Raw genomic sequence first — 8,435 nt, 5'->3', positions numbered from 1 at the left:
TAAAATGTTTTACAAAACTTATTTATGTTTTTATATAATCAATTGCATGCCACTATATGTATAGTTATATAAGAAATGTTTAAAAGACCTAGGAAGGCTATCCACCCTATTTCCGCGCTTGAGATGTGGTCTGGTGGGATATCGGGTATTCGTCCGAAAGTCGTTTAAATATTAGTTATATATCATGTGTACGTATATAGTCATAAAAGGCCCTTCCAGTTCATCAGATACCCTTGGGTAGCAAGGGTATACCTCCACGTCCATACGTATCAGTTAGATCACTAGTAAACTACCATATGGGTAGTTTAGGAAGATACTAGAACTATTACTAGAACACAATATCATACAATGAGTTAGTTCATTCATGAGTCATTACTTTCTAGATCATTACTGTACATTAATATACTTGCTAGGAAGAGAGCACGTACATGACAGCTATAACATTACATTACATTACTATACTTGCTAGATAGAGAGAACACACATTACAGCTAGCACGCGTGGAACATTACAGTACATTACTATACTATTACATGATCACACTTACATAAGTACAATTACATGATCACACTTACATGAGTACGCTTACATATACATAGGACAGACGACACTAGGTGCTATAGCATAGAACGAGTTCAGGATCTAACTATACTAATGAATCACAACTTAATTGTGATAGTTATATCAAGTATACATGATCATAGTGATGTGGATGCTCACGGCTTGCATACATGCAGTAGTCGTGGGTAGGTCCCAAAATCCCTTTGATAGGGGAGCGTATAGTCTGGGATCTGGACATCACATTATACCTTATCCCTCAAATAAGGCAGTTGGGTACCGATGTAGTCATTTATTTCAAATGCTACAGTACTCATAAGTATTACCTTGGTCTTAAGGTAATAGGTACGGTTGTAGTTCGGTACTACACCATAGTACTACTTCATTTTCCCTTTACATTCACTTCATGAATATTTCACACGACGTACGATAATGTAGAAAACTATATTTTTGACTAATAATAGTCGGACATGGGAAAATACACACTCTTACTAGCGACACACACAGACACTAGATTGCCTTGATAGAAGGCTACATTGAGATCAGTTAAGTCTTGGTAGAAGACTCCTTTTGTTACTAATAGGAATCATAGGGATTTCTAGGGTTTTTCAAACGTTTATAGTTGTTTTACAAACATCTTCATACTTACAGTTCATATACAAATTCTTACATACAGATACTTACATACAAATTAAGACACTAAATACTTATGATCTCACCAGCTTCAATGCTGATACTTGCTTTCAAAATTACTTGTATCCTCAGGTTATCATAGGCAGGTACCGATGCAAGGAGAAAGGAAGATGGAGCTTGTTCAAGACTCATCTTTCATTTTGATTTATGCTTTAGTGTTTATCAAAATTTGACAGAACACATTTGTATAATAATTATATTATTAATGCAATGGATGATGTTGTTGCTTGTTTACTACTGTACATTGTTGTGATATTATACATGACGTCCTCCGCCCTAGAACGTTTCCGCCGTTCTTGGTTTTGGGGTGTGACAGATTGGTATCAGAGCATTGTTTATAGTGAATTAAGTATATCAACCCATAAAAGATATACTAACTATAAATACATAAGGGATTAAAAAAATACTCTGACCAAGAGTTTATACTTTAAATAGTAAAATATTTAAGTAAGTATACGTGCTGCATTCATACTAAAATCAGTGTCACTAGGACAATACAAAAGAATTATGATTGTTGGGCAACATAGGTGGGCTTAGAGACATATGGTCAAAACTGGGAAGATATAGCCTGATCACCTATATTATCCGAGCGTTGACTAGCATGTGCCTAAGTTTAATTGTGTGGTTGCAACAATGCTAAAATCTTACCAACCCTACCATAATGAGAACAATAGAACATAACATTAAAATTAAAATACTATAGGAGTATTTGGCGTTACTATAAGTACTTTATACTTGAGAACTAAAACGGGATCTTCATTACTAAGTTGATAGTTGCTAAGTGGATACACTAAGGCTATATGTAATTAGGATGTTATAGACTTAGAATCTGTGAAAATTTTGCTTTACCCCTATTCTGTGTGAATTTGGAGTTAAGATCACTTATTTGAAGGTCTATCCTGTTTAGATTACACATAGCTGGTATGCACTTCACAAATAGCGATGTAACTAATGAAGGTTTTCTAAATAATTGTCTAGATGGTTCGTCTAATAATTATTCTCTTACCCTAAATTCTCGCATAGAAAACATAGTTGGACTCCATCCCCTCGGCAACCAGTATCTTCCGAATGAAGTCATAGCTGGTTGGTTTGGAGAAGAACCAGATAATGATCATCCTATCCCCTTGAATGATCACCATGATGAAGACCTTTCGTATGATGCTAACTCCGAACTAGAGGTTGAGAACCTACCCCGAGCAGCTCCCTTTCCAATTCCTAACCCTCGTCCGGCTTTTCATGGCCCGACCCTGAATGAGTGGAATGCTTGGAAACATGGAGCCAAGGACAAGATCAGCCTATGCCCTTTAATGGCGACCGAAGCTTTTATGACTTGAACAATGGGGGCTCAGCAGATAGAGTCTTGCCAATCTTGGTCCGCAGAGTGGCCCGAAATGAGATTCAAGGCAGGACAGCCCTATATCAGAATACCGAAGTTGTCGCTGATGCGAGAATGCATACCCTCCGCACCATTCGTCTAGAAAATGCTCATGAGAGATCAGAGAGAAACCATGAAACCCTGCTGCAAGCACTGGCTGAATCACGAGCCGAAGTCATAAAGCTCCGAGTACGCCAGGGGGTGTACGAAAGACACTTACTTGACATGGAACGTCAATTGGCTGAACTAAGAGTTCACTAGAGGGATGAATGTCGCCAATAGTAGACGCTTTACTTTATTTTCCTTATAAAAGGGAATCGTGTTTTCTGTCTATGCCCGATATGGCATTTTCTATGAAATTACCTTGTACCGTAAGTACTTTAAGTTAGGTCCTTACGCTGTCAAGAATTATCTTCTGTGGATATGATGTAAGACCTTTACAAAGTCATTTTCCCGAATCTTTACGTCGGGAATATCAAAGATATTGACAGCCGGCTAACTTCTGTGTCATTCTTTATTCAAGTACTCTTATCATACTCTCATTGGAGTCTATCTGAAACCTGCTTTAGTCGAGTCATTGGACTATAGAAAGTTAGATCCAGAGACATTTCCAAGTCACTTTCAGTGGTTGGATCTTGTTATTCACCAACCCACGATACCTCGGCTCGAACGACAAACGTCTTGAGACCATTCTACGAACTTACTTCTACTCATTACTAGGACTACATCATAGGTATGTAGGTCAAACCTTCGCGAACATACTTCCATTCCGTACTAGGACTGCATCATAGGGATGTAGGTCAAACTTTCGAGAACATAGTCGTACTCTTTACATGAACAATCTAAGTACATCAAGGGTCAACCAGAATCGCTCACAAAATCCTTATCTTTCGTGTTACAGAATCATGTCGTCATCCAAAAGCAATCAATCGAACAGCGAAACCTCCGCTTTTCCTATGGGCGCCGATACCTTTCAAACTACTGTTACAGCTGCCGTAGTGGCTGCCGTAACCGCGGTCCTTGCGCACCGTAGCGCTATCAGCACAGTCAATGTTGCTGATGGGAATGAAGTTTCCAATCGTGGTATCCATCCAGGAAGTCGCCAAACAGTGACAGTCATAGGCTCGCAAAGCCGAAAAGCAGAGAACAAGAAACGAAAGCGTCAAGCCCGGAAAGAACGCAAGAGATCCCAAAAGCTGGCTATACAACAGCAGCAAGTGGAAACCCCTGCCGTTCCCCTACCGCGCAGGCCATACGAGGGAAAACTCCCGAAGTGTGATAAATGTAGTTTCCATCATCATGGGGCTTGCCATGAGATGCAATGTTGCAATTGCCTAAACATAGGGCACCATGCTCGTGGCTGTGGAGCACCGGCACGACCCATCACTCAAGTCCCTTTCATCAGGACTGACCCTACACACAAGATTAGTTATAACGCCGAACGATTTAAGAAGCAATTTTCAAAGTGGAGCAACGAGGAAGGCACTTGTGTCCACATAACACTCGCTAAACACCGCAATCTCGTCACCAAAGCTAGTACTAGCCAGTCATGCCACCAATGCGGGGAGATAGGGCACTTCAAGAAGGATTTCCCCATAGCAAAGAACTCTGGCGCAGATGGGAGAATTCTCAGGATCACAGCTGCAGGAGAGCCTGCTCCGGAACCACGTTAAATGTAATTTAGGCATTTCATTGTAACAGACTTATAAACTATCCAGAACTAGTGCAACTAGAGTCTTACCTTTTGCGAGATCCTATCTGTATAGGGATTCTCGTGCTGCGTATACTTGTCTTTTGTAGTATACCTTATTCGCAACAATAGTCTTGTGGTAAATCTAAAGTACTGTAACTCTATTCATGGTTGCACGGTTGTGTTTTGTCTGTAAACATCTTATGTTCAAATCTAATGTCTTTAAGTTTCAGTATGATTTCGACATTATCATACGAATCGATTCAATTTGATCCTCATGAAAACAGCTTCATACGTACATCTCTTTCTTCTAGATCACTTTTCCAGTGAAACCGTCACATCAGAACACCGAAGTACTCAAGCCAGGAGTACCTCTTAGTTATTTTCTTTCCAAAGAAATCCTTGAAGTACCACTCGTGCAGTATGTCAAGTTTAATCCGAGGATTCATACACTACAAGAAAAAAGGCCTTTTACGACGCGCAAAATACGACGCTCATTGATCTATGTTACGCAAAGGAGAGTGACATTAGAAAAATGTCATCTCTTCAAAAAATTTAAGGATAGAAGACACGTATTATTGCGCGCCCTTAAATTAGTGTCTAAAAAAAACACGGAGGGCACCTATAATAAAATGCGCGTCGTCTAAGGATGTCGCTTTATAATTTTTAATGGAACGCGCGTTCCATCCTTTAACAGTAGGGGGAAATGAAATTCTGAAAAAATTAAAAATCCCGCCTTCCTTTTTTTTCTCAATCAAGAAACCCTAACCTTTCTCTCTATTCACGAGCCAGTAATCAGCAAAGAAGATCAACAACAAACACCAACTGGTTCGATTTCTCCCTAAAACTGGTACAACTTCTCCTAAATCCGACTTCACTTCACACTCTGAGTTTGTTCTCTCCCTAATCGATGCATCCACATTCTCGTCTCTCCCCCTCCACCGGGTTTTCTCTCATCTCTCTCCTCCATAGATGAATATTTTTCTTTCTCCTTTGTCCGTGCTTCCTTATTGCAGGTGGTCTCGGTGGTGTTTGATAGTTGGAAACGAAAGCAACAGTGAGTATACAACAGGCCTTCCATTCCAAAAAAAAACTTTGCACGTAATAGAGAAGGTTAATTCCACATAAGGGATGGAGCCAGAAGATGTGGGTGATAAAAACGCAATCATTGGAGCCAGAAGATATCTCTCCTCCACCAGATGAAGATTGTCGAAGAGCTGAAGGGGGGACCAATTTCTATAAAGCAGTGCTCTATATGTTCCTTTTTCTGGTAATTCTACGATCCCTTTACAATTTATTCTATTTTCGTTTTTTATTTTATATATGTTCATGTTAATTTCTAAACATGAATCACTTCACCTTCTTAAATCTTGTGTTTTTTTTCATGAAAATCATCCCCCAGTTTATAAAATTATATGCCTAATTGTTGAGATATGCATTTGTTTTAGGTTGAGGGTGAGGGTAGGGCACCTAATTCTCCTTAGAATACAAATACAAAAGCAATATGCCATTGTTGGAATGGAGATGGATTTCAGCAACATGAACTGTTTGACTTTGATTCTTGCTAAATGGAAAATAATAATAGATGAACAGGGGAAGTGGCGACCTAAATACCAAGTGTCATCAGAGAATTGCTATTACGTAGGGGCAGATTTTAGTTTGCATCTTGTTCACCAAGGCAAAAGAAAAAAGAGAAATAGGAAGTGTAGAAGAAAAAAAGATGAACATGGGAATGAACCAAAAAACAGAGGAATAATGTTTACTTCTTGCCAAAGGTAAAACTACTTATTAAAAACATGATTTTGAATGAAATTACAATGTAATGCAAGTCCTATTTTATACTAAACACAAATGAAACGTAGTCTAATTCAAATACCACATAAAAAATGCAAGTTTACTAAAAAATTCCTAAAATACCCCTGGGCTAAAATTGTCCCAATTTCTCTAGGTTATCCAACAGGTATTGCAGAAAAGTGGGGTTATTCTTGATTCACCAGAGGAGCAAAAGAAGAAGGTTTAGTGATATAGCTATAATATTGTGATTTGTGAACAAACTTGAAACTATTAAAACCCTTATACATTGGAAACCCTTCTGTTGAGGATGAGCATTTAGACACATATGAACTTTCAATACTAATTTATAAGTTTCCTCTTTCCTGTGTTTATACTTTATAGTTGGATTTCAAATTTTTGTTTCTTTATGCTATAGAAAGTTTTAGATATTTAAATACTATATGCTAGTCTATGTTGAGGTTTGAATAAGATTCTACTTATTATTCATCATACATCTTAATGCGTGTATTTACTTGAAACAGGTTGTTGTGGAAAGAATTAAAAACAATGTCATAGGTGACAAGATTGATCCAAAAGCTGTACTAAATTTGGATCCTGGTCTTGGTGTTTTGGATGCATTTTTTGCCAGTTTGTCAATGATTCTTGTCAGTGAGGTATGTTCTTTCCCTATCTTATTTTATAGGCACACATAAGTTTCCACAAATGCTTATTTCTCAAAATTACATTACCCAATATTCCATTTATTGCTTCCATCTAGATTGGAGATGAAACTTTTATTATAGCAGCTCTTATGGCAATGCATCATCCAAAGTCAATTGTTCTATCAGGTGCACTCAGTGCTCTGTTTGTAATGACTGTAAGTTTGCTACTTTTCTTTTTTACCCTTTTCATATTTTAGTGAACATAAATGAAAAACATATATTTTAGTTTGCTTCTAAGTTTAGTTTGGTTTTATTTGGTATGTAGATACTTTCTACAGGGCTTGGTAGGATTGTTCCAAATCTAATATCAAGGAAACACACAAATAGTGTTGCTACAGGTATGTATTGAGTATATATATATATATATATATATATATATATATATATATATATATATATATATATATATATATAATAAAATTCAATTTAAAATATGAGGATTGTGAGACATCTAAATTGTTTTTTTCTACAATGCAGTTCTTTATGCCTTCTTTGGGCTGTGTTTGCTCTATATTGCTTGGAGATCAGATTCAAAAGCATCTCAAAAAAAGGAGATGGAGCAAGTATGTTTTCTTTTTCCCCATTAAGGGTTATAGTTTTTATATAAATTTAGGCTTTACCTCATTATTAAATACCCAAAAAACAATCCAAAAATCTGATTCTATTACAAAATATATGCAGGTAGAAGAGAAATTAGAGTCTGGACAAGTCAAAACAGCTGCACGCAGAAATTAGAGTCTGGACAAGGCAAAACGTTGTAGAAGTTTGATCCAATTTTTTGCAAATCAACAAAGGTGCATTTTGTCTCGTTGACTGGTCAAAAGATAGTATATGTTATGGATGTTAATAAGTTGGGTAATGTAGTAACTCGAATATTTGAAAATGCAGGGATCTTTTACTATCTTTTGAGAAGGCAACAGGGAAAAAACCACTGGGGATCATATTCTAGAGGTATATATATAAATATAATTTCAAGTGGTACAATTAAAGAAAAAAAAACTAAATCTTCACTTCGTTTTTTATTTGCAGGGATGGTGTAAGTGATGGGCAACTAATGAGCCGAAAGCAACTTCTTTAGTACAAGAGTGGGGACACTGTTCTCTATAATAATGCGGTTAAATTGTATACATTTTGTTTATATCCAGGTGTTTCCAAGGCGAGAAACATTTCCAGATTTGGACTGTGTTGACTCGGTGAGTTCAGTGGAACAACTCATTATACTTTGAAAGACCTTAACGACCAGGGACTAAAGGTATCTTTTCCTTGATTTTTAGGCTTATTCTAACCTTAATTAGTTGAGCCCTTTAGGAGGTTATTATTAATGTATCTGCATCCATGGTAATGAATCGACACTTGCAATCCAAGTTTTAGGTTAAGCTTCTTATAATTCTTGTATGGTGTCATTGGGTTATTTTCTTTTTTGATGGTGGGATGTCAAAATAAACGGTTCTTATATAGACTACAGAGCGAGAGCTATGTTATTCTTGTCTCTTCAACTACATTTAACTAAATAAACACAATTATCTTATTAAATTTAACTCAAAACCCATAGGGCATTGGTCTTGTAAACACTGAAATCACTCAAAACTCAAAACAGTATATACCAAGAAACAAATATTCAGTA

General features: G+C 37.1%; 1 long non-coding RNA gene across 1 annotated transcript; it reads left to right on the top strand.

Moving 5' to 3' along the window:
• The first annotated feature begins 6,613 nt into the window (after nt 1-6,613).
• On the top strand, nt 6,614-7,135 carry LOC128128721 (uncharacterized). Its single transcript, XR_008226729.1, has 3 exons — nt 6,614-6,763; nt 6,868-6,966; nt 7,077-7,135. It is a non-coding gene; the product is annotated as an uncharacterized LOC128128721 (long non-coding RNA).
• Nucleotides 7,136-8,435: the final 1,300 nt, after the last annotated feature.

Source organism: Lactuca sativa, chromosome 9, assembly GCF_002870075.4.
Source record: "Lactuca sativa cultivar Salinas chromosome 9, Lsat_Salinas_v11, whole genome shotgun sequence".
Taxonomy (NCBI): domain Eukaryota; kingdom Viridiplantae; phylum Streptophyta; class Magnoliopsida; order Asterales; family Asteraceae; genus Lactuca; species Lactuca sativa.
This window is presented reverse-complemented; position numbering and strand designations above follow the sequence as displayed.